At 56.8% G+C, this 14,632-nt stretch overlaps 2 pseudogenes; both read left to right on the forward strand.

Moving 5' to 3' along the window:
- The first annotated feature begins 1,388 nt into the window (after positions 1 to 1,388).
- Positions 1,389 to 7,132, forward strand: LOC129469621 (keratin, type I cytoskeletal 42-like; annotated as a pseudogene).
- A 1,982-nt stretch (positions 7,133 to 9,114) lies between these two features.
- On the forward strand, positions 9,115 to 14,209 carry LOC129469593 (keratin, type I cytoskeletal 17-like; annotated as a pseudogene).
- Positions 14,210 to 14,632: the final 423 nt, after the last annotated feature.

Here is a 14,632-nt window from a genome sequence, read left to right on the forward strand (position 1 = left end):
ACACACAAACAACACACACACCCCACACACACATCACACACATACACACACACAAACACCACAGACACACCACACACGTACACACACACCACACACACCACACACACATCACACACATACACACACAAACACAACACACACACCACACATGTACACACACGCAAACACCAGACACATACCACACATACACACACAAACACCACACACATCACACACATAAACACCACACACACACCACACAGTACACACACACAAACGCCACACACACCACACACACATCACACACATACACACACAAACACACACCACACACGTACACACACAGACACCACATATGCACCACACACATCAAACACATACACACACAAACACCACACACATCACACACATACACATACACAAACACCACACATGCCACACACACATCACATACAAACACCACACACACCACACATACATCACACACACTCACCACAGACACCATACATACATCACACACACTCACCACACCCCACACACCACACACATACACACCACACACATCACACACACACCACACACATCACACACACACCACACAGTAGCACACATACACACCACACATAACCCCCTCACACCACACACATACACATACATATACACACACAAACACCACACACAAACACAACACTCACACCACACACGTACACACACGCAAACACCAGACACACACCACACACATACACACACACAAACACCACACACACGTCACACACACACCACACAGTACACACAAACACCACACACATACACACACAAACACCACACACATACACACCACACACACATCACACACACACCACACATACATCACACACAAAGACAACACTCACACCACACACGTACACACACGCAAACACCAGACACACACCACACACACACCACACACATACACACCACACACACCATAGATACATCACACACACACACTTGCCACACACACCACACACACACATACACACACAAACACCACACACACATACCACAGACACCACACACACACCACCCACACATACCCCACACCACACACGCCACACACATCCCACACACACCACACACACACTACACACCATACACGTATATACCCTCAACCACCCACATACCACACACCACACACACATTTACACACCACACATAATACACACAGATCTCACACACATACACACCACACACACCACATATACACACACACCACATGCATACCACACACCACATATACACACACACCACATGCATACCACACACCCCACACACACCACATACACATAAACACCACACACATCACACACCACACACGCACACACATACACACACATACATACACATTCCCTCTCATGACCCCTAAAAACATGGCTTTGGCATTCTGTGAACATGGCTACTTTGTCTTCTGCACAAACCCTGCCCCGGAGGGTCCTACAGAGCAAAGCCACCAGTGGCAGGTGAGGGGTGCAAGCGATGAGTACAGTGGCCAGGAGGGCCAGGGGAGCCAGGGAAGGCAGGGGGGCCAGGGGAGGCAGGGGAGCCAGGCAGGAGTGAGGTTAGGCCCAGCTGGCCCTGGCAGTTAGGCCTGTTCAGTTTCCTGGGTGGAGAGCCAGGCCTGGTGCTGCCTATGAGGCGCTTTGCTGCTCCTGCCCGGGACCTCCACGAGGCGGGAATTCCTGCAATCTCCCCTTGGAAGCAGAGATACTGGCAGTGCCAGATCAGATATTGGGGTTGGTCCTGGCAGCGGGGAATCCAGGGGAGCCCTGGTGAGTCAGTGGTCCTGATCTTCGGGATCAGCCAGCACCCCATCACCAACCCCCAAGTGCAGCACGCACCAGGGCTCTGCCCCCAGTCATCCTACACACCCTGTCTCCGGGTTTTCACAGCCGACCCTCACTGTGCCCCCAAATCCTCCTGAACAAGGAGATGGGGGCTGGGTGGTTCTCTGCCGGATGCAGATGGGCCCACTGAGGCAGAGGAGAGGGTGCTGGGAACAAACTGGCCCTCAGCTCAGCCTGATCCAGGGTCACTTCACAGAACTTAGGGCTTCGAGTGGGGTCTGGGAGGGGGTGCACCAGATGAGCCTGCGGGGGCTACTAGTGTGTCCTGGGGCTTATCCCTCTGAGGTCTTGTGAAGTCAGCCCTGAGCCTCAGCAAATTCCAGATTCTACACGCTTATGTGCCGCCTTCACAAGCGCTTCAACCTCTGGGTGGCTGGAGGGGCCTCGCTCTTTGGTGCATGCCCATGGCCTCAACTGGAAGCCCTCTTGGGCATTTCCAACCATGCCAGCGACAGCGGCAGTAATCACAACCAACCTTCTGCTCTTTCTGGGCCCCTCCCTCCGTGTTTGCACTGAAACTGCCCAGATGACCTTGTGGGAAGAGAAAGCTTTGCCCTGGGTTTGAGGTGAGGCCAGTCATAACCTCATTAATTAATTAACGAATCACTTAATTAAACTAACGAACCCTCGGGGCCAACTCTGGGCCAGGGCACTGTGCCCAGGGCTGGGGATTCCAAAGAGAATGAAACAGACATGGCCTTGTCTCCCCGGTGTTCAGAGTCCAGTGGAGGAGGAAATAACCAAAAAAGTCATAGAAATAGGTATAAATTCACAACCTGGAGAAGGGAGGAGGTATGGCCCGGAAAAAAGACGCAGAAAGGTAATCCAAGAGGGCTTTCTGGAGGAGGTGGCAGCTGAGCCTAGAGGTGAATTTAGTTGCGGAAGAGGGAGTGAGGCCTAGGCAGCTTAGGCCATGACCCCCATGGTGGGAGACGGCTCCATAAGGGTCTCTCTCCTGGCATCCATGTTTACCCATGCCTGGGCATCCTAGCCCCATCATCCTTTAACCCCCTGAGGGCCTAGGCTGGGTCCCAGAAATTCCCAGGAGGGTGCTCAGAGAAGAACACGGGGACTCTCATCACCCTCACCCTGGCTCACTTCCGAAAAGGCTGCAAGAAGGGTGTCGGAGGGCCTCCTGGAGGCTGCCAAGGGCATTTTCTCATGGAGCCCACGTCTCTCCCAGATCCTCGTGGCTATGATCAGTAATTCCAGCTTCGTGCTGGCTACAGGTGGATGATGCCCACCTGGCTGCCGATGACTTCTGCACCAAGTGAGGCTGGATCTCTGGAGCTGCCCCAGGGGCTGGACAAGCTGACCCTGGCCAGAGCCAACCTGGAGATGCAGACTGAGAACCTCAAGGAGGACCTGGTCTACCTGAAGAAGAACCACGAGGAAGTGAGCTCAGCTCAGGGAATGCAGCAGAAATTCACCTGGAAGCAAGCGAGGCTGGGACCCAGAACCTCCCTGGGCTGCGCCATGCTTTCGGTCCAGTTCCCATCTTTTATGGATGGCTAGCCCTGACCCTCAGAGGACCCTGGGTGAGGCCTGGAGGAGCCCCTCTTCCCAAATAGACTTCAGTTACCCCTTGAGGCTCAGCTCACTGCAGTTAAGTGACTAATGAGTAACTCAGTGTAAGAACACACAATGCTAATTATTATAATTAATTAGAATAGTGATAGTCATTAAAACAAGGAGCTTCTGCCCAGCACTGCAAGTGACTCACAGCCATTATATCCGCTGATACAACAGCTGGGAGAAAGATACTCTTTCTTCCTTTTGACCCGTGAAGAAACTGAGGCTCAGAGAGGTTAAGGGATTTATCTACGGCTGCACAGGGACCCTCCTTCAGGCCTGTTGGACTCATATCCACCCCACCTCTCTGGCCCCTCTCCTGCCTCTCCTTTCCAGAAGGTTCTAGGTCCCAGGGACTCCAAGGCTCAACCCAAGGATAGAGATCCAAGGTCCTGCCGGGGCAGTCAGGAGGCCTTACACGCCCCGTCCTGTGGCTTCCTTCTCAGCCGAGCTCTGTGCTGCTCTAAGCTGGGGGAGCCTACTCCCTGAGAAGCAGGACACCTGGAAGGTGTCTCCCCCTGGCTTTGAGGCTGGTTATACAATTGCTTTCCTCCAGCAGATTAACATTTGCTAACGGGGCCTGGTGCGGTGACACCAGCGTAGGGTTGCTTTCTGCAAGCCTGTGCTTTGGAGTTGGTGGTGGCGACAAGGTCAGGGCAGTGAGTGAGGTCGCCCATGGTCATCCTCCACCGTGCTGGGGGGTTGTCATCTCTCGGGGCTTAGCCAACTTGTTGGGGATGGGTGAAGTCCAGTCCCGAGTCACAGTGTGTGTTGGGGGAGGTTGCTGATATTCCTAGCCCTGTATGTTTGAGAAATGACAACATCCACCTTCACTTTCAGGGTGAGGAGCTGTTGGCCTATCTGTGTCCGTCTGTCTGTCTGTCATCTGTACCTGTCTCTCCGAGGGAGAGAAGGCAGGCCCCAGGGTCTTTCCCCAGGATGGCCTCGGGTGAGCTGCTGCTGTCCTCTCTGCCCAGGAAATGAACGCCCTTTGAGGTCAGGTGGATGAGGATGTCAGTGTGAAGATGGACACTGTGCCTGGAGTGAAGCTGAGCTGCATCCTGAATGAGAGGCGTGACCAGGACAAGAAATTGGTGGAGAAGAGCTGCAACGATGCCCAGGGCTAGTTCTTCAGCGTGGTGCGTGGCCATGTGTAAGCAGGTGTGCACACGTGTGGGCACATGTGCTGCATGCTGGTGCAGCTGGAACACTGGAACAACTGTCCCAGTTGGAAGGACTTTTGGGAACCAGTTGGACCAGCCCCTCATGTTTTAGATGTAAAATGTGAGGCTCAGAGAGGACTCAAGCTCACACAGCCCTTCACTGTGGCCTGCAAAATAGATCCAGGTCTCTACAAGTCTGGTCTTGGGTTTCCACCACAGCTGTTTACAGGATGTGTGTATTTGAATAGATATGCATACCCTTGGCAAGCACAGGCTGAGTGTCTCCAGTGTCCTAGGGACAGCAACAGGTGCAAAAGAATAACACCCAGTGCCTATCTTTGAGGTGCTGCAGTTCGGTAGGAGTAAGAACTGCAAACGACCGCAGAGCAGGCTGAATTCCTCCAAGGTCCAATGTGAGTGCAGAGGGTCTTTGTGTGCAGGTGCCTTTGGGGCCCCATAGAGGCCAGGGAGGGTTTAGGGGATGGTTCTGGGAGGTGAGGGTTCAGGAGCAGCCCCTTTCCTGTGCCCCACTTCTGAAAGTCTCCTTAAACCCCTGTGGCCCACTCTGCCTTCCTGAGAGAGGGGCTGAACTGCGAGGTAGCCACCAACACAGAGAACCTGCAGAGCGGCAGTATAGAGATATGGAGCTCTACATCTCTGTGCAGAACCTGAGCTGTCCCAGCTCAGCAAGGTAGGGCCTCTGTCCCCTCCCCACCCTGTACCTGTCACCCCAGGGTGAGCCAGCCTTTTAGACCCCTGCTTAGAGAACCAGAGTCCCCACCCAGCCTGTCCCTTCACACTCAGTGGCTGGGTGCACTACTACCCCACTGTGCGGCAGCACCCACAGCCCCATACAGGAGGGGCTCCTCTCTAGTGCTGTGCCATGGGGAAGGGTCCCAGGTCCATCTCATCGCACCACCTATCTCTTGGCCCACAGAAAGCATCGCTGGAGGGCAGCCTGGTAGAGACGGAGGTGTGTTATGGGACTCAGCTGGCCCAGCTGCAGGGGCTCATCAGAAGCATGGAGCAGCAGCTGTGCGAGCTCTGCTGCAACGCGGAGCACCAGGACCACAAGCACCAGGTCCTTCTGGACGGGAAGACGCGGCTGGAGCAGGAGATCGCCACCTACCACTGCTTACTAGAGGTTGAGGACGCCCAGTGAGTGTGCACCCGGGTACCTGTTGGGGCGGGCTGGGGGCCCGCTTCACCCAGGGAGAAGTTGGTGTCTGAGTACCAGCGAAGTTCAGGAGGTGTGAATGTCGGAAGCTGTGGGGGTTTGCAGGAGGTGAAACTGACGATGCAGGCTGGAGTCTGACTGAGGAGCCTTGAATGCCAAGTTAAAGCGTCTGGACTAGATCACGTAGGCAATGGAGAGCCATGGAGGGATTTGGAGCAGGAGAGGGGAATGAACATCAAGATATTTTAGAACATTCCCTCTGGCTGCAGAGGGAGAAATGGATCAGAGGGGTCAGGCTGGGGCCAGAGAGATGCGTCAGGGGGCTGGAGCAGGGAGTCTGGCCAGAGAAGTCCTGTGGGGTGGAGGGTGGAGGGTGGGGCGAGGGAAGGAAGGTAGTGCACGCAGAAGAGAGGTTATAGCTCAAAACAGCAGGACTGGATGCCTGAACCTCAGGGTAAGCGTGGCTCACAGTCAGGACTCAGTAAAGTGTCAGGTGAACACATGAAGGAGTGGGCATTGATGGCCCTGGGTTTCTGGTTCCGATGACTGTGTGAGTGGTGATACCATCAGCCACAGGGTGAAGAGCAAGGTGGGTGGTGGTCGAGTTTGCAGTTGGGAAGGGTGATCAGGCCTTCAGCTGAGAGTGTCCCGGAGTCTCCATGCTTAGTCACACGTTGCAGCTTTTTGCTCCCTGAAAATGGTGAAGTCCATCTATAGTCTAACGACAGTCTCTCCTGCTTTAATTGGGTCTATTTGTTGGGCCCTCTGGGATATGGAAAAACCACTTGCTCAGCTTCTCCTTGTAAATTCCTGGTGAGTAGCCACAGAGGGCCGCCAGACCTACTGCTGTGCTGTTTCTTTTTCTTCTTCCTGCTGTGCTGAACCCCTGCCCTTTCATTCTTGGGCCTGTGCTAATTTCTGTGCGTTCCCAAACTGTGATTTTTCACCAGTTTGGGGGAACGTCCTCTGCCAGGGCCTGCTTCTGCCCAGCAGTGCTTGCAGGGGCCTGGGCTGGCTGGCATCCCTGGGCTGATGGGTGCTCCTCTCCCCGCAGGCTGGCCACTCAGTACTCCTTGTCCCTGGCCTTGCAGCCCACCCGGGAAGGTAAGAAGCTGCCCTGTCCTGCTGTGTGGACCCCAAGGCAGGGGAGAGGTTGAGGACCCTTCTGTGTGGGAGACTGGGGGGACCACAGACTCGGGGGCAGGTGGGGGGAAGAGTCCCCGCCTGATGTTCCCTGTGCCTCTCTCCTCCATCGCCTGCAGCCACAGTGACCAGCCACCAGGTGTGCCATCATGGAGGAAGTCCAGGTTGGAGAGGTGGTCTCCTTCTGTGAGCAGGTCCACCTCTCCACCCACTGAGGCCCCTTTCTGCCTGTGACAGCCCCACCTCGAGGGCCACGGCACAGCCATCGGCTCCAGCTCCCAGCATGCTACTGCCACGCCCCCAGTGCCCGTCTGGGCCCCGGTCCATGACCTGTTGTCATTCTATATCTACTTTCTTCAGCCCCTCACTGAGGAGGCCTCCTGGGTTGGTCCAGTGCTTGCTATTAAAGCTTTGCTCCAAGTTCAATGCCTCATGTGATCTGGTCTGTTCATTGGTTTGGGGCAGTGTGGGCTGAGGGACTGGGAAAGGTGGAGAGTTTATTGAGTGTTTGGGTATCAGCTTGTCACCTGACAATCTGTTCTGCCCACTCCATCCAGGCCTGGGGCTCCTGGAAAGATGAGAGGGGAGGAGGCGGAAGGATTAAGGGTGGAGGGATGGGACAGCCCCTTGTATTGGGAAAAGTTTCTAAGAATCAGCCCCTGAGTCCCTGTCACCTGTGGCTGGTCCCTGGGAGGGCCACACAGACTTTCCAAGGACCAAGCCTCAGCCCAGGGCGGGTTCAAGAGCAGAAGGAGAGGGGATCGGTGGGGAGGGGCTTCTGAAGGAGTGGTCCAGGGCATTGATGAGTGAGAGGGGGTGGCAGCGACGCAGCCAGCCCAGGAAACCAGACCGGCTTTGCCCAGCTCGGGGTGTGTGTGGGGCGGGAGTGGCCACTGTGTGTGTACACGTGGGGCGCCTCTTGTTTGCTTTGGTGGCTTGGCAGCCACTGGGCTATTGAGGAATCTCTCTCAGCTGCTGGTGGGGCTTTCTGGGCCTGTCTGGGAAGTGGAAGCCATCGGCAGTCTGAAACATGACCACCTTCCGCCCAGCGGGCCTGGCGGGACCCTAGGACCCAGGGCCGGGCTTGGGGTGGTGGGCAGGGCAGGGTGGGGCTGTGGGGTGGGGCACATGGCCCACCCGAGGAGCCACATCTTGGGGAGCCTGGAGTGGGGAGGGGGCTGGCTGGGGTCTCTGTAAGAGCCTCTTCTTGGGCAATGTCTTTTAGGTTTCCTATGGGCTGAGACCTGAGATAAATGCCCCTCACCTGACCCTGAGGTCTCTTGGGGTACAGAAGGGTGAGAGGAGTGGAAGGGGGCATCCCCCTCTCAGTTGGTTTAGATCCTCTCTTAGCACAGCCCACCATTTCCCCATCCTATAGCTGAGCCCCTGTTTGCCCACTCCAGCCTGGAGTGTAAACCTGGGAAAAGGTTACAGGAGGAGACTGTGTTAGCAAGGGCTTCTAGGGATGGGGCAGGGTCAGAAGCTGACTGGATGGAACTGTAGCCCCTAGAGTGCATTCCCGGGTGTCAGGCTCTGCAGAAGGGGCCAGTGTGGGCACTGCACGCCTCTGGAGCCGCAATTTCTTTATCTGTGATGTGGGTTGGTCTCCGAGGCTTGATGGCGTTTCTGTGCTGTGAGGCGGGCCTGGTGGGTTTGGGCTCAGTTTCCAAGGCAGGATCGGCTCTCAGGCCCCTCTTTCTCTTCAGCACTCAGCCCCGGGCCAGCACCGTGGGTGGAGCAGTGTAGGGTGAAAGACAGCAACTTCGGGGCGGGGGGGGGGTCACCTGACACTGCAACCCATTGCCCCACCAGACAGGGTTGAGGCGGGCCGGGCTGGGGTGGTGGCTGCCTGGGAGGGCCTGGGGACGGTGACATCCTGCCTTCTCCTCTTCTCCATATTATGTCATGGAAAAGCATAGCTGGAGGGCCCTCCTGAATCACAGGTGATGGGTCTGAGACCAGAGGCACACACACGCACACGCACGGCACCCAGCACAAGGATTTGGAGAAATGAGGCAAATTCCTGATGATGGGCGGGGAGGGGGCCCCCAGCCACCTGGGAGCTGGCAGGTGGCCAGTGGTGATGAAAGCCCAGGGGAATGGAAACAGAGGAACAAGCCTGTTGTAATCGCTACGCCCACTTGGTGGCCTATAAAGGAAGCGGGTAAACCCCGGCAGCCCTACACAACTTGGGGCCCCCCTCCTCTCCAGCCCTTCTGTGTGCCTGCCTCCTGCCGCCGCCACTGTGACCACCACCATCCACCAGTTCACCTCCTCCAGCTCCATCAAGGGCTCCTCCGGCCTGGGAGGTGGCTTGTCCCACACCTCTTGCTGGCTGTCTGGCGGCCTGGGTGCCAGCTCCTGCAGGCTGGGATCTGCTGGTGGCCTGAGCAGTGCCCTCGGGGGTAGCAGCTACTCCAGCTGCTACAGCTTTGGCTCTGGCGGTGGCTATGGCAGCAGCTTTGGGGGCGTTGATGGGCTGCCGGCCGGAGGTGAGAAGGCCACCATGCAGAACCTCAATGACCGCCTGGCCTCCTACCTGGACAAGGTGCATGCCTTGGAGGAGGCCAACACTGAGCTGGAGGTGAAGATCCGTGACTGGTACCAGAGGCAGGCCGTGGGGCCCGCCCATGACTACAGCCAGTACTACAGGACAATCAAGGAGCTGCAGAACAAGGCAGGGCCTGCTGGTGGGAGGGGTCTCCGGGGGCATGACTTCTTCCGCCCAACTCCTGCCCTGGCCAAAGGCCTGGAGTCCAGCCATAGGGTCTCAGGGAGCCAAGGGTGGTTTGATTGTGGCTTAGCTTCTGGGAACCTGCCTTGGGGCCCCTGTGTGGTCCACATCCCCCTTTTCTGGGGGCAGCAGGCTGAGTCAGGAACAAACAGGCCCGTGGAGCCCCTTGGAGCCTCAGTTTCTCCCTCCTGGAGCTCCTCCACCTGGAGAGGTTGTAGGATGAGGCAGGAGGATGCAGATGAAGGGCTGGGCCCGTGAGCCGCTGGATGTGTGGTGTCTTGCTCCTTTGGAGCAGGGGTCAGCAGGAGGGGGTTTTGGGAGATGTGGAGTTGGGGTGTCTGAGTGAGCTCCTGATAGCACCTGCTGTGGGGGGAGGCAGAAAGGAGGGGGGGGGACCTCAGGGTGGGGAAGGCCTCTGATGTGCCTTATTTGGGGATTTTTCTGGCTTCTCCTTTCCTCCTGCTGTTCCTTAAGACGGGCTCAGCAAACCCCAGGGGGCGGGGTTGCTGGCTGGAGCCCAGGGTTAGGGATTAGGAGGGGTCCTGACTTCTGATTTGGAACCACTCTTTGGTGAGGGCTCCTTTAGCCTCCTTTTGGGGGAGCCTGTCAGGGGCACCCTCTAGCTGACTGTAAAACGAGGGGGTTGCCCACACCCCCTCCCTTGTTCTAGAATTCTGGGACAGCTTCTGCCCTGGGGACATTTTCCCATTCTTTTCTGGTGGCCTCATACTCCCAGCCAGCTGTCTCTTCTCCTTTAAGGCTGAGCCTGGCGTGGGGGTCTGGTGGGGTACTGAGTAGCGGGGGAAGAAGAGGCACGTTTCAGCCCTTCAGACTCCTGCTTGTCCCTCCTCTGCCAATAATACAGCACAGGGCAAGGGAGGGGCTGGGCGAGAAGAGAGCCCCCCCAGGCAGGAAGATCTGCTCGGAACCCTGGTGTGGGCTCAGCCACCCCCATCCAATGACCTGACTACCCTCCCATCTTCTCAGATCCTCACAGCCACCGTGGACAATGCCCACATCCTGCTACAGATTGACAATGCCCATCTGGCTGCTGATGACTTCCGCACCAAGTGAGTCCTAGCTGTGGGCTTGGGCAGCCTGGGCCAGCTGGGGGAGGATCTCAGGGTACCCCCCCGACCCCAGGACTCCTTGGTTGCTTGTGGCAAGGCCCAGGAGCTCAGGGTGGGGCAGTCCTAGAAGCCCCACTCCTTAGTCCATGATGCAGTGAAGGCAGCTAGTTCTGAAGGTTGCTGGGCTTAGGCAGGGAATAGAAGAGAGGGAGGGGAGGCGGGAGGCAGAGAGAAGTAAGGAAGATGATGGGCGTGGGATCTGGCCCTGTGATGGTCCCGGGGCCCCGGGGCTGGAATTTGTTTCCACTCAACCCTCTCGTCAGCCCTTCCAACCCCTTAGAGTCCTGGCAAAATGAAGGCAGGTGAGCAGCCAGGACCTGGACCTGCAGGTGCGAGCAGCCTGGGCTGAAGTCTCTGATTCCCACCGCAGGTTTGAGACAGAGCAGGCCCTGCACCTGAGTGTGGAGGCCGACATCAATGGCCTGCACAGGGTGCTGGATGAGCTGACCCTGGCCAGAGCCGACCTGGAGATGCAGATTGAGAACCTCAAGGAGGAGCTGGCCTACCTGAAGGAGAACCATGAGGAGGTGAGGTGGCTGGGGCAGAAGGTGAAAGATGCTAAGGAGTGGGTGGCAGAGCCCTGGGGCTGGGCCATGGCTGAGGCCGTGGGAGACAGCAGAGCAGGCGCACTGGGATTAGTCACCTTAGAGGGCTTCCCTGTCTGCAGAGCCCTGATCCTTGGGGTCCAGCGTGCAGGGCAGACTCCTCTTTGTACTACACTGCTTCTCTGCACCCAAGGAACCTCCCAGGGGCCTGCAGAGGCTCCCTCTACCTGCCCTGGCCTCCCTCACAAGGGCGGGGGATAAGTAAGGAAGTCTCCTTCTTGTCCCATTTCAAACTCTCAAAGCTGAACATCTACGTAGAAGCTTGGAAATTAGAGGGAAAATTTTTGGGGCATAGGCCTAATAATTAGATTTTATTTTGGAGACCCCTTGGTCTAATGGGGGAGATAGAGTCTGATGGTGGAGGCAATACTGAGCAGATGAATAAAGATCATTTAGAGGGTCAGACAGAGCAGAAGGAGAACAAAGCAGGGGTCCTTGTGGGGAGTGGGATCCCCTTGTGGGGGAAGGCTTGGGAGTGAGAGGTCAGGATGGGTCCAGATGCGCACATCCACATCCCCTTTTTCCATAGGAGATGAACATCCAGTGAGGCCAGGTGGGTGGTGAGATCAGTGTGGAGATGGACGCTGCCCCAGGCGTGGACCTGAGCCACATCCTGAACGAGATGCGTGACCAGTATGAGAAGATGGCAGAGAAGAACCGCAAAGATGCCAAGGATTGGTTCTTCAGCAAGGTGGGGGCTGCTGCAGGCCAGAGGTCTCTCTTAGGGGCTGGGGCTCAGGGGCCTTAGCACTGACAGTAAACCCACGGCCAGGTGTCTTGGAGGTGCCCCCTCCTCAGCAAGCTGCATGGACCACAGGGTCACCTGCTGCATCAACAGACCTGGAGCTGAGCTCAAGCTGGGATCTGGGGGGTGGGTGGGGAGGTAGGGAGCCCCCACAGAATAAAGGCAGTGGGTAAAGACCTTGGGAGTCACCACCTGTCTCTCAAGAAGTCAGGACTAGCACCAAGAGCCAGGCTACATGTTCTGGCTGGTTCTCAAGTTTCCGGTCTGTGCCTCCCACACGCAGGGATTAACCATAAAAAGTTAACATTTCAAATGGCATGTTTCTGGGCTTTCAACACGGGAAGCTTGTGAGAAGGCACCACTCTCTCCACAGTTAGATTTGGGAGGAGGCCTGACTTGGGAGAGGGATGCAGGCTCACACCACCCTGTCCTGTGTCCTGTCTGCAGACAGAGGAGCTGAACCGCGAGGTGGCTACCAACAGTGAGCTGGTGCAGAGCAGCAAGAGTGAGATTTTGGAGCTCCGGTGCACCACGCAGGCTTTGGAGATCGAGCTGCAGTCCCAGCTCAGCATGGTAGGAACAGTCCTGTGCATGGGGGTGGGCCCCAAAGAGGACACTGACCACCCTCACTGACCCCTGGTCTTCCTGCCCTCCTGCAGAAAGCTTACCTGGAGGGCAACCTGGCGGAGACAGAGAACCGCTACTGCGTGAAGCCGTCCCGGATCCAGGGGCTGATAGGCAGCGTGGAGGAGCAGGTGGCCCAGCTTCGCTGCGAGATGGAGCAGCAGAACCAGGAGTACAAGATCCTGCTGGACGTGAAGACGCCGCTGTAGCAGGAGATCGCCACCTACCGCCGCCTGCTGGAGGGCGAGGATGCCCAGTGAGGGGGGGCACCTGGGGTCAGGGCTGGGGGCCTCTTGGCAGGGGTGGGGCTCTCAGACTCACATCTAATTTCCTCTCTGTTTTTATTTTTTTTCTTTCAGCTTGACTCAGTACAAGAAAGAATGTAAGCATCTTCGTGGCTGAGGCCCTGGGGATTGGGTGCATGGGACAGGCAGCCCACCTGCACATTGCTGGGGCAGGGATCCCAGGAGCTCCAGGAGTTGATGGCTGTCTCTTAGCAGGGGTGGGAGAAGTGACCCATTAGCACTGAGGATTGATACTTGGAAAAGATCAAATGAGAGAGACACTGTCTGGTCTGATGGGGGTGGGCCAGGGAACTGGTCCTTACCTTGGAGATCCTAGTCTGATGGAGGACACAGGTCCCAGCTCTGGAGATTGTCATCTGATGGGAAGATGGGAATATGGTCTCATGATCTTTGCTCTTGACAGCTTTCAGATGAGCAAAAACAGTCCTGCCTCTGGGGACTCTAGCCTGATGGGAGATAGGGACATGGTCCTTGTCCTCCAAATTCCAGTCTGAAAAGATATGATCCTAGCCCCAGGGTTCCTAGCTTAATGGAGGAGATAGGGGCCTGGTTTTGTCTGGGCGATCCCAGTCTGATGGGGGAGATGGGAGCAAATCTATGTCCTGGAGACTGCAGAGAAATGGAGACGGATTTCATGGAGTCTACATGGCTCCTCCCTGGCAGGACACACTGGGTCAGAATCAAATAACCCATCTAGGGAGGCAAGACTCACACAGGGCCACCGGCAGAGGGATGGGATGGAAGGGAGGCGGTGGCAGGGACAGGAGGGATGTGTGTGCAGTGTGATGTCGAGGTGACAGTGGAGGCACTCATAGCACCTGGGGGAGGATGAGGGAGAAAGCCGGCTCCTGTCCACGAGGGCTAGAGGGCAAGCGAGGGTCTCCTGGCCCCTACCCACTTTAAAGCGCCTGCTTCTCCGGCAGCGGTGACCACCCTTCAGGTGCGTACCATTGTGGAAGAGGTCCAGGATGGCAAGGTCATCTCCTCCCGCAAGCAGGTCTACCAGACCACCCGCTGAGGACTCAGCTTCCCCCACCAGCCCCCCAGGAGGCAGGGAGGCAGCTGCCCCATCTGCCCCGCAGTCTCTGGCCTCTCCAGCCTGAGCCCCCTGCTTCAGTCCCTTCCCCATGCTTCCCTGCCTGATGACAATAAAGCTCGTTGACTCAGCTATGAAATGTGTCCTTGTTTTGGCCCCTCAAGTGGGCACTAGGGACAAAAGGGTGAAATGGGAAGGAGTGAGGGTGAGGGGAGATGGTGCTTGGATACCCACTGTTGTTGACTGGCAGGTCAGGGGTCAGCTTAGACCAGTATAAAGAGTAAGTCTGGGGAGAGTAAGTGCTCGCATCTCCCAAAGGCTGGCAATTTTCAGGGGGTGGTCCAGGCTGCGCTAGACCCGGGGTGGAGTCAGTGTATCAGGTGTGGTCCTAGGTTGCCACTGCTTGGCCTGTGAGTAGCTCTGTGACCTCGGGAAGTTAGCCAGTCACTTCCCCTCACTGAGCCTTGCTTTCTCATCCATAAATGGATGGGAAGATCTCAGGTGTGGGAGCCGGAATCCTCAGAGATGACTCAATC

The sequence above is a fragment of the Symphalangus syndactylus genome, chromosome 20, assembly GCF_028878055.3.
Source record: "Symphalangus syndactylus isolate Jambi chromosome 20, NHGRI_mSymSyn1-v2.1_pri, whole genome shotgun sequence".
Taxonomy (NCBI): Eukaryota; Metazoa; Chordata; class Mammalia; order Primates; family Hylobatidae; genus Symphalangus; species Symphalangus syndactylus.